We start from the raw sequence: 12,910 nt of genomic DNA on the forward strand, positions 1-12,910 counted from the left end.
TATTTGTGCAATGTACAATATATTGTGGTGTTTTGTCACATGTCCTTAAGAGAGAGAGGAGGGGGAGCAAGGAAGGGGGGGGGGGGAGAGAGAGACAGAGAGAGAGCGAGAGGGAGAGAATTGCACAGGCAAGATGTGGCACTTCCTCTGCTTTGTACCTGAGTCAGCCATTTTAAGCTTTGCTGGATTTCTGTTTGTTCACCCTATTCAACAGCTAGAGATTCATTGTCTTGCTCTGGCAAGGTGTCAGTGGCTCATGGTGAACGCCAGCGACTTGTCTTATTAGGCAGTGTTTCAAGGATATTTCAGCCCACCAGGACTGTGGTCCATGCTGCCTCATTCCTGGCCGTGGATAATCTCGTCATTGTTACGGGGATGCTTATTTCTTGGTTTTCGAGAGCAGGTAGTTGAGATGACAGTGCAGTGCTGAATGGAATATAATCATTATCATAATGTGCTTTGAGCCCCTCATAGAAATAGTAATGTTTTTGGCGCTCGGTTACCTAATGGCTATATCAATAACACAAATCGCTGGGAAACTAAATGAGATCTAACCCTGATATCTTCATTTTGCTAGAGATTAAACATTTAGAGCCCCCCATCTTTACATCTTGCGGTGGTGGTTCTGATAACCTTAAGGGTAGTTTGTTAGTACTTAAAGGGACTTTTTGTCATGCAAATGAGGGCTTGCTTCTGTTCGTTGGTTCCTTCTATCGACTCATCTTTCTGCTGTTGGGCACATATGCAAAATTAATTAACAATCTTTCCCCCCCATTTTATTAAATATTATTCATGAATCATAGCGATTATATTGGATTTTTAAAACAATACAACATTCTATTCCGTGCCCTTTGCTCCATATTGAGATTGAAATGGTGCTATTGTTACCATTGGCAATAGAAACCTCATCATGGGATGCTCTGCATTCTTGAGGCTTGCCCGCATTGTGGGGTGATTTGGTGTGGTGTCTTGACGTTGAATAGGCAATGACAGTCATCTTGGTCATATGATGGGTGCCTCCGGTCAGTACAGTGTGGTCTCAGTGACTGGCTGAGTAGCTGGAGAGACGGAGGCGCAATTAAATCAACGCTGTATGCATGATTGACCAACGAGAGGCCAGACTCCCCCGCTGTTCCCAGAAGGGAATCCCACTGAATCTCCGGCAAAGCCTCCTGTTTCAGAGTCTTACACCAGGCACCTTTCTACATCAAAGCTCCACTCTGTGGCCCTTCTCAAAGACTCACATCTCCAGGAAAGAATGGCCTCTGCTGAGATGTGGACACCTCTGGTCTCATTTACTGTGCGTTGTCCCCTCCCCCTCTCCGGGGCAGCAGCCGAGGACGACGTGGCTATATCTCGCCAGATCACACGGAGAGTTGCAGGAACTTAAAGGAAAGGAGTTACTGCGCATCCTGCCAGGAGTCTCAAAAGGGTTCTATTAAACACGTTCAATATGCCGGTCAGGGCTTTCAAAGTGCTGAATACCCTCTAGCCCCGGCAAACTCAAAGGGCATCAGTGCACACTCTGTAAGGGGAATCTGGCCCCCATTAATTTAATGAGTCCATAGTATTAGTATGCCAAGGCCAACTGTGAAGTCTCTCTTTTTTTAATCTCTGGTGGAGCTTTAAGGGCAGATCCACCAACCTGGGAGTGACAAAGGGTTACAGGGAGAGACATATCCATTTCTAATGTGAGATACCATTCCAAGTGTCAGTCCTCGGAGGGCAATTTCCAATGATTAGGATGTCTTTATGCGAGCCAAAAACACAGGCAAGGAATGCAGAGTGGAGCGTTTACTGTTATCCGGAGAACTCTGCTGTTCTTGCCTCAGTTGCTTCAAAAGGAAACTAGAAGCAAAACAAATATAATATAAAGGGCACCGAATGCAAGCTTTGGAGGCATATTTGCATAACACCATACCAGTTTGGTGGATATCCCGCTGCGGTCGTACCAGCATTCCCCCCCCCCTCCAAACTAAACACACATTGGCAAATTCAATCCCCGTAGTTACACTCTGCTGCAGTTTGGTAAATGCTGAAGCACGTTGTACTGGAGAGCCTAGTGGAGAGCCTGCGTCTATATTAGGGATGGGACGATAAGCGATATTATCGTTTATCGTGATAAAAAACACTCACGATAATCGTATCGTGGAGATTTAATGTATCGTGATATCGTCCTCCGTCATGCACTGGGATCAATTCACCTTTTATTTGCCGAGCTGCATATCCGGTACCACTTAAACCCTCTATAATTAGTTAAAGGTACTTATAATATACGTACTTGATACAGTCTTTTTTTCACTCTCTATCAAATCTTTGCCAAAAAATAGTTGATCTACAAGCTCGCGACGCGACGTGTTGTGAGCTTGTAGATCTGCTATTTTTTGGCAAATGTTCCGCACCAGGATAATAGTGTTGATTATCGCGATAATATCATAAATCGTGATTTCTTTGGTCACAATAATCGTGATATGACATTTTCATATCGTCCCATCCCTAACGTTGTACTGGAGAGCCTAGTGGAGAGCCTGCCTCTATATGTGATGGGCTGACATGCACAGTCACCTGTAAGGCGTTAAAAAGACAGTGGAGATTGCCGAGGTCCCTAAACCAGGAAGCAGCTGCTGCTGCTGGAGCTAATTAAAGCCGTAGTATCATATCCCAGCTCAGGCCTACATCAAACGGTCCTCTACATGCCAGTGCGGAGTCTCATCTCTGGGACGTCCCGGCCCTCTGTGACCTACGCAGGGAGCATGCTGGGCCCTAGGCCTGACCCGAGAATGGAGGGGCGAGCTGGATGGGGTCAGGAGCGCCGCGGGGTGCAACCTGGACCAGACTTACCTGTGTCGCGTATCTGCGTGCCAAAACGTGGGGCCGACGCGGCCGTGTGGGAGCGAGTGCGTGGACTCTGACCTGCACAACAAAGAAAGAAAGGCGTGGGTGAAAGGTCAGGTGTGGGGAGGGGGTGCTTAGGGAAAAAAACACACATTGGGCTCATTGACTTGACATGATCAGAGGGGCACATGCGCTCTGACAGAGGTAGAACCAGATGCCCTACCCGTGTCCTTTCCAAACATAAGCTCAGTGTAAACATGTGTCCTCGGTAATTATTTTACTTAACGCACGGCGAGTGAATTTAGAGATAAGCTTGTTTTTTAAGGAATAACAGTCGGCTTATGAGGATAACGCAGGAGGAAAACTGTTACAATTCTGTGTATCAATCCCTCAAGACGGCGCTGCATCTTATTGTTTGTTGTCTTTTGAAGTAATACTGACTGAGCTAAATAAAGCAACGAGAAAACACTCACGAAACAGAACTACCTGCAGCGCATTGAGAAATGGTTTGTTTTCAATATTTTTAGATTTTTTCTTTTTGGATAAAAGTATAGTTTTGTGACTCTTTCAGGCCCTTGATTTTTCCCTTTCTCTCAATTGCGTAACTTGTAGGGATTCTAGGGAACTATCCAGGGCAATATATGGCATCAAAGCAATTCTGCCACTGTGTCTGCTATAGTAAGTGGTCAGTCCTTTGGATTCAACTACACTATTTTCAAAATATTAACCCAAAAATGTCTAAACATCTTTCTTTTAGCCAGAAATATGGGCTCAAATTCCCTTAATACTCTTTTCCCTTTTAAATGATCCCCTATTTTCTAGTATCCTTAGTTATTGCACTGATTCAATACTTTCTAAATAAAACAAATAGCGGACAGTTTTACTTCTTACAACATGAAGTACGCTCTGCTTAAGTTGAAAATGAAAAATGCAGATCTTGGCATCTCAAGGCTCTTTTTTTTCTCTCCATAATTTAACAACAAGAAAGAATTAGTCTGATCAGTTATGAACCGCAAAGTACTGTCTTTTGCTCCTGAGAGCTGTGTAACGGCACGTCGGGGAGGCTAGTGGCAGGCATGCCGCTGATTCAATGCGGGCTGCAACAGAAGGGGTGTGGGCGTTGTCTTGTGCGCAGTAACTTGGCCCGTGCGAGGTTGGAGTGCTCCGGGTCCCGTGCTGTGGCACCCTGGGCCAGTGCCGCTGCTGTGCCCGGGCCAGACGTCTGCAGTGTAGTTCGCGCTCCGCAGGGTGCCTCATGGCAACACACACGGGGGGGCGGGACACCTGAAAACAGGCATCGCATAAGGCAGCCTCACACACAGCATCACATGTACAATGCAGTACCTGGCTTCAAGCATGGCGCCAACATTTGAGGCTGTCACCAACTGTCACCAGACCCCCCACCCTCCCACCTTCTCCGCTAACACTTCACAATGCCAGTGAAATTTTCACTACGGACAGTGTGGAGATTTTCTGAGAGCCAGCCAAATGGAAGGCCCTGACATTTTTTTTTTGAAAGCCCTTGACTGGATTTCAGGGCCTTAAGAGTATGCTGCCACCCCGGGCAGCACAGCTCCTCTTGGTGTGTGAAATAGAGTGAAGGCAACTTTCCGCTTCACGTCTTTATGGCATCATGCTCGAAGCGGCCGGCTGTGCGGGACTGAGTACTGTGCCCTTTCAGCGGTTACTGTGTGGTCCCAATCTCTTTACACAACTCACTGCCAGGCTGCTCTTCTACTACGCCTCCCCAAAACTGTGTAATCAGCAGATGTCTTTATGGAGAAGCCCACTGGCCGTGTGCACACCCTGCCTTGCTTTGTCAATTTCAGTTTGGTGATTTTTTTCCCCCTCCTTTTTCTTTTCGGTCTTTCTTTTCTTTCTGTCATTATTCTTCCAAGCCTAGCAGCCATGTTGATTTGGTTCTTAATGTGCCCTGGAGTAGCAAGAAATACTGCTTCTCTCAGCACTGTGAGCGCTTGCACCCAAAGGATATAGCCTAAGTGAACTTACGTTATTGCTGTACTATCCTGCTGCTTTAAATGAACTGATGTTAAATAATTCAGCTGAATCCATTGACCTTCATAAAGTCAAAGTCATAGCAATTGAGAAGGTCTGAGCGTGCAACCGACAGTACTGGTGTCGCTCAATTATACATAGTATATGGATGAAAAGTAAATAATGAATAACGGCAAAGACATGAAAGATGTTTTTTTTTTCTTAAATAAATAAATGTCTTTGAAATACACAGAGGTTGAATAAAACGATTCTTCTGAGATACTTTTATGAGTTAATGCTCAAACCCCACTTATGTTTTAACAAAACCTATAGTGATCAGAAATATTTAATCAAATAACTTGATAAACTAACCCTGGAGGATAACCTAAGATAATCTGACATCTGATTTAATCAAATAACTAATAAATAGGTGAGATTCGAGGTATTACATGGTGCATAGTAACATTTTTGTTAATGTATATTTGTACCATGTTATTGTATACCAACCATACAAGTAATGTAGTCAGATCATGAAATAATGATAATTAATTATCATGACGCGTCCTACCTGCATCTTGTCTATTTGTCAAAAGAAACAACTCAAAGTCTGATTTAAATGTTATCTTATGACGGTGTTGCACCGAAAATAGTTGATTTGCAAGCTCGCATCACATTGCGTCCTAACCCCGTTCATGATGCGTTGCAAGCTTTTATATCATCTATTCTCATTGCACGACACAATTGTACGACCGACGGAGCGTAAATTGGGCATAAAGGGCCTACTGTACATGTAAGGCAGATACTTTGGCTCGGCCAAGCTATGCGCTATAAGACACCATACGTCATTCCAGCTGGGTGCAGCCTGGCACCACCTGGACACCATCAGGGCATCGATGTGCCACTGCGTTATGTCTGCCACCATCTTGTATGAAGTTGATGAGGGCGACAGCCTTGATGATTTCTGTGCACTGGTGAAATTAAATATTTAATTGGCAGTATTTCTGAAGTGTTACGGAGGCAAAATGGGACATGCAGTCAAAACGGAACATAATATCCCCAGAGGGATATGCCTAATATTCATTGCAGAACATTATTTGTAGAAAAAAATCGAGTTTTTCTTGTTGCCGTTTGAAATAACTTGGTACATTTGTGACAGCTTAATTGTGTTGTATAATAGTGTTGATACTTCTGTCACTTACTCCTTAATGTCTCACTTGACCTTTTACAGTGACCTTGCTAACGACAACTCAGTAAAATCACTTTTTTAATTGTGTGATTTCGCTAGTGTAATGACACAGATTAGGAGGGGTGTGTGTGTGTGTGTGTGTGTGTGTGTGTGTGTTTGTGTGTATGTGTACATGTGCCGGAGTGAGCTTACGTGTCCCTGTACGTGTTTGTGTGCGGCGAAAGTGGTGATGTTTGACTTGTGCGCGCAGCAAGCATTTTTCGCCCAGGGTGGTGACAGGTTGGGATTTAATAACATTAGAACTTCACAGTTGTGACTCACGGGCCCCGGCGTTACAAAGTGAGGGTGAGATTTAGCACTTCAAATGAGCATGAAGGCAGCGAGAGCAGGTTGCCTCACTTCATCTTAACTCATCACATCCTCCGAGGCCTAACCTGGGATTCACTGAAACCAAGCAATCTTCAACACTGCATGTGCGCGTGTCACCATCACAAACGTGCACCCCTCCCTCCCCAGGGGCCGACATATCAAGAGTTCCTACTAGCACAAATAAGCATGGAAAATATAACGTAGGGACTTAAATGACCTCAAACGGCATTTCAGCATTGTTCTCATGGAGGCACACACACAGCAAAGACCAATTATGTGTGGGGAATATGAAATCATACATCAAGTACATCAACGCAATCACACTGACTACGATGATGACAGGATACCCCGGCGATGTTTTGAATCGCGGAGGTCATGTATTGAAGGATTTGAAATGGGACGTGAGGGTATACCCAGTCATTACAGCAAAAGTGGTACAACCGCATCGTTATTGTGGAGCAGAGTGATTTGCGGCACATGTTGAATCACGGGAGCATCTTAGCTAAAATACTAACTATAGTGTTGGAGTCATGTTACGTTGAATGGTGTAAGGAGGTGAACGCAGCCCTCCTTGGCTTTCTGAGCATGCTCTAAAAAGGGGGGGGGGGGCGGGGTTGTTGGGGGGTATCTTTTTGGAGCTGTGTGGAACACAAGCTACCCTATACGTGGCCGTGTGTGTAGGTATGTGGGTGGGTCTGTGGGTCTGTATGTAGCCTGTATGTAGTAACCCTGGGTGACCAGAGAGGTGCTGTTGAGTCTAGCCTGCCCTGAGCATCAACTGCAATACACACACACACACACACACACACACACACACACACACACACACACACACACACACACACAGCTCCACTTCGAACAGAGGTTCGATTTTTTAATATCACTGCTCCGGGCACGCAAAAGCTCATCCAATGTTAATGTTGCATTAACTTGCCGAGCCAGTCTAAGTTATCCCCCACCCCGCCCCGCCTCCCCACCAGCCCATCAGCCATGTTTGTTTTCGCTGGCGTTGTACTATCAAAAGGCTAACTGCTTTACAGCGCCGCCTGCTGCTCCCCGGGAGGAAACCTTTTCCGCTCCGGAATTAAGAATAGATCTTTTCACACTTGACAATATAAACTTTCTAAATGGGTCCAAATGTATTTCCTGTTGCAAGTGTTTGTGAATATCAGTAGTTGACAGGAAACGAACTTGGACCCAAGCTGTTCCCTAGCAACACAATTCCACTGACGAGGTCTATTCAGCACCCAGATTAAAAGCTAATAACACAACTGCTCCAGCTAGTTTTAATATTTTCATTATTTAGTGGTGGTGCTCCAGCCATAATATTGCTTAGCATTTCGACATCTACCAATGGGACCTTTGCTCAGAGCACGAACAAATATGTGGGTTGGTTTATAATCTGTGAGTCTTATTATTGTCCATGTTCATGAACTGGGGATCACAGCCCTGCATGCTATTGTTGTTTTGTGGTCAGTCTAACCCTGAAATGGAAGGCAAGTAAATATGATTTCCTTCCCTTTACAGCTGTAAGTCTGATGTTCTCTGGATTTTACGCTGTTGCTCTGCTCAGTTCTGAGCCGCCTGCCTGTCCCTTAAATCTAAGGCTCAGTGTGAGGTGGGGCACAAAGGAGGGGCAAGGACTGTCACTGCTGCAGTTTGGGTGCCCCATGCCAGTCGTGCATGAAACCTAATAAAGACACACACTGGCAGGTCCCCGTCGCCCGAGCAATGAGATGTCACCGTAAACAAGCTGCAGGATGTTGGCAGTTCACTTCCTGGTTATATAATGGTGACCTGTTTCTCTTTTTTTTGGCTTTTTTTGAAAGAGAAATTGCTGGCCGTAGTCAAGTGTACTGGACAAATTACTATGGCAGCAGAAAGAAAATTGGGAAATGATGCAGGTTTCCTTCATTATTCTTTAGAAAAAGTTCATGTAACCGTAATAACTGTGCAGAGGTCTTCTAAACTGACTGTCGTTAATGTTTTTCTCTATTCAAATCTTCTGCCCCGTATTGTGTCAGGGCTGTCTGTGTTGATCGTAGCTGAAATGATGCATTTGTGAAAACATATAAACCAGTTGCACCTGTGCCTTCAGACTCGCATTCAGCAAAGTTCATCAAATCAACTAGATACTTTGGAAACTTCTCAACTTGGTGACACCTGACATGTAACAGATACTCACAAAACGTCAAATGTGAATGTCAATCTTGCGATAAGGTGATAACATGAATGCAAATTCTAGCCAAAAATACAGAGCGCATCTCTCAGGCACAGGCGATAAACGAAGCGAGAAGCGTGTGGCATGTAAAGTTACTGTTTAAGCAAACCGAAGTTTTGGATTTATCAGGCTATGTATTCAACATTTGAAGTGTGTAAAGTTAAAATGAGCTGATTACTAATACCAACATATGTCCCTGACTGTATAATGTTTTTAATTTGAGGTGAATTTAGTCTTTAATTCGTTCCAGTTTCAGTTGTAGTTGGTTTACTGCGCACACCGCACATGCGTTTTGTTTGGTGAATTTGTAAAGAAAAAGTCATATTTCACAATTAAGTACAACAGATTGTTTTTAGTCAACACCCTGAATGTCACTTTAGCTTGTACTGAGCAGTAGCAACAAACCTACGAGCTTCATGCCAGGAATACCACTCCTGGGCCTAAAAATTGAAGGGCACTTGAATTTAATAGTGTGAAATGGGAGTAACTCTGAAAAACCTCGGATTTACTGAGCATCAAATGGTATGGTTTGATACGTCTACATAATCTTCAATATTTGAATTTTTTGATCATTCGTAGCAGTAAAGCCTGTCAATATTAATTAGGTTTTAATTTGAATAAATTGTTTTTTATCAGTCAGTCCAAAATAATAGTTGCAAGAATTTTAGCAACTCAAATGTGGAGCTGTCATGATTATTTGAATATCTTCTGCCGTTTGACTGCTATTTGATGATGTGTGTTGTAAGTATTTCATCATCATCATAATCATGAACATCATAGTCTCCATCAGCTGTTTTCTCTATTTTGTAGTAAAAATTTCTCACTATAATTTAGACACATTTTTGATAACTGTAGAAAACAATATTGTTATAATTAATGTAATAAAACAACAATCCTAATTTCATCATAAGGGAAACCGTTGTGTTGAATAAATATAATGCATGAATAAATAAATATGTAAGAGTAATCAGCGAAAGACAAAGGATATGTTCATATGTTCTTAGTGTACACAAATATCACAACATATTTTAAGTACAGTACACTTACATTGCAGTATGTTGGCAGGATATATTTAATTCTGCAATGTAGAAATTAGCAGCATATTTCTGTCAAAATCAAATTTGTCTAAAATTAATCAGAATCTTTTTTTCTATTTTTTATTGCCAAGTATATGCACATGAGAAAATTCGTCCGGTAATTGAGATCGGTGCATTACGCTGAAAGCAACAGTATAGAGACATTTAACTATATGAAAAATATTTAATTAAAATATCAATTTAACAATGGTCAAATATTATTTCATAAGACACTTTCACATTCATCATTATTAGTACATTTATTGCAAGAAATTGAAAGCTGAAAATTGTCATAGATTTGGTCTAGATACGGTATGCATAAATGGTTCATTAGACATTACATTTAAAATAACTTATTGAATGTGTGTGTTTTAAGTTTGTCTGTAGGAGCATAATTCTTTTCATACAAGTACATATTGTTCTCAATATATGAAGCAGAATAAATTGGTCTAATTCCTTTTAACCACTGAAACCATTTGGTGAACCGGGGTCCCCTCTAGAATTTCCCTCTCCACCGATAATATCCGATCTACAAGCTCACAACACGACACAAATGTATGCGTTGTGAGCTTGTAGATCGGCTATTTTTACCAAATGTGCGCCTTCATAATAGGGGACGCTACAGTTCAAGTTGTTAAAAGTTTGATTGTAAAAACTCTGTTAGAACTTATTTAAATATCCACACAATTAAACTCCCAACATAACAACACATAGTTAAGCAAAGCTGCTAAAACTGTATCTTTGATTGACCCCAAGCTTCTTTGAACTTGGTTTTGACCTTCAGTATGAGGCATGCCCCAAAACCTTCCTAATCTATGTTGAAAGTTACAAATTAATTAAAAGAAATCACAATTGAAGCAGATGGAATCAAGAAGTTTTGTGAGAGCTGCAATAAAGTTTTATACCTGTCAGACAAATGTGAGAAAGAGAGCAATTATTATGTTGGTTTGCTTGTTTGTAGAAAATGCCATCTGTTTGTAAACTTCCTTTTAAATTCCTTTCAATTGTCTTTTTTTTACATTCACAAAACTTTGTGTGGCATCAAAAGACAGAGAGATTAATTATCTATTTCAAGTGAGGATCTAATTGGCGCAGCACACTTTTATTTCAAGAGTATTTATTTCTTCAAGGGACGCGGTCACAAATGGGTGACTCTTGTCTTAATCTGCTAATATTCCACGATACAAGAGAATCAATGAGTTTTGATCAAAAAAACTAAAAACAAAAAAACAGTACGCAAAATCAGATGTTTTTCGCTCTGAGATTGAAATGTGAAACATCCTAGTTTGTAGAATGAAAGGACACCATCTGTCTTTATGATGTTGGTCTGTAGATGGAACACTAAACTGTCAGCATTGTCCCCCTCATACTGTTTGTGTTAGGACTCTGAACAGAAACATCAATAAGGAATCTGCAGTTCTTTCCATGCACGGATTTCCATTATTATTGGAAATTAAAGTTGGCACATGTTAAAGTGATCTGAAGAAAATACTTCTGTTTAGATTAATCTATTGCTGTACTTTCCTTTTTATCACTATCATATATTACATGTGTTTTACACACCAAACCCTTTGTAGCCTATTATCGTAGGCTTAATTATTATTCCTTACATGCTGTTTTAATCTATTCAGAACGGGTACACATTATTGTGTCTCATTATTTTATGCTTTAACTATTGAAAAATAGTGGATATACAAGCTCGCAGCACAGCACCGTAGATCTGCTATTTTTGAAAAATTGTGAAAATTAGAATTTTGACCTGGTTCTAATAAGTGTCTTTTGAATCCTTCTAAGGTTTTTTGAAAAACCTATGTTTCTAAGTCAGCAATCTGGCCAGCCATCGTCAAAAAAAAGGTCCTTTTCACTTAACTGGGGCTCAGTTAGTCTGTTCTTGAGAGACTGCCATGTCAGTGGTTCTCAAACTTTTTCATGTGAAGGACCCCCAAAATTATATTTATTTGGCCACGGAGCACGGACCGGCATCTCAAAATATTTAGTTCCAGGGACCCCCCAGAAGCAAAATTTGAGTTACAAACGTTCGCTTTGAAAATACATATATTCAAAGATTTGCACACATTTTGACCACATTTTCAAAAATAGCAGATCTACAAGCTCGCAGCGCGGCACTCGGTGCCGCGGCACGCTGTGAGCTTGTAGATCTGCTATTTTTCACTGGTTAAAGCATTCAATAATTCTAGGCCTAAATGGGTTAAATATCTACGTAAAGCGGTGAAATAGTTGATGCTGGTCCATAATATAAAAAGTCATCTAAAAAGTTATGGTTCGGTAGAAATACTGCACCTGAGTGGGTTTCTTTCTTTTCTTTCCTTTTTTCTCTGTTCTATTTAACGTTGCTTTATATGAATAATGACTCCCGCAGTTGAAAACTACTGTGATATAAAGTTACTGCCTTATCTCCATTCACAATTACAAAGAAAACCATCTCTCACATGATTTCTCAAAGTTAACCTGTACGGGGGGGAAACGCTAAAGAATTCGAAGGATTTCCTAGTGTCATCCTATGAAAGCTTTCAACTGCAAATGCTCAAAGAGACTTTCATATGAAGCTCTCGTATTTTACTCATCTCAATCTCACTGTTTAGGCAGTAAATATTTTCGTAGCGACTCAGTTTTATTTGATAGTCAAACACCGCATTACTTTTTACCTTAACCGTTTTCTCGAAACCCTTAAATCTTTGGTTCATTTTTTTCTTCCGTGAACAAATTAAACATAAATGAGATGTCAACGTAAAAACCTTGCCTGCTTTTCTTGTGGAACCACTTTGTATACTGTAAAGTATGCATTTTCCTTTAGTGAGGACCAACTGATAGAGATATTATTTAAAAAATAAAATATGTTGTGCACTTCAAATGATCAAATTAGATGAATGATTCACAGTATAATTTGGCAAAGTAACTACTATAAATTGAAGAGCTGGTTCACAGCATTCCCTGAGCAGCACCATCTTCTTGCTTCCCTGTTAGCTTAGCAACAGCGGCCATTTTGTCCGCATTTGCATTGATTTGAGCGTCTGACTTGGCTTATGCCATTTTGCCTTTGCGCTCTGACGACACTGGCGTAGCTACAGTCATAGAGGTTTGTTGGTTTGCATTTTCCTCAACGATTTCCTGTTCTTCAAATGAGATCTAAATCAACACACGGCATACAGTCAACTAAATAGCAAGCAGCTTAATTTGGCATGTTCCTCGCCGTAACATTGCATGTTC

The sequence above is a fragment of the Nannobrachium achirus genome (genome assembly GCF_963921795.1).
Source record: "Nannobrachium achirus genome assembly, chromosome: 17".
NCBI lineage: Eukaryota > Metazoa > Chordata > Actinopteri > Myctophiformes > Myctophidae > Nannobrachium > Nannobrachium achirus.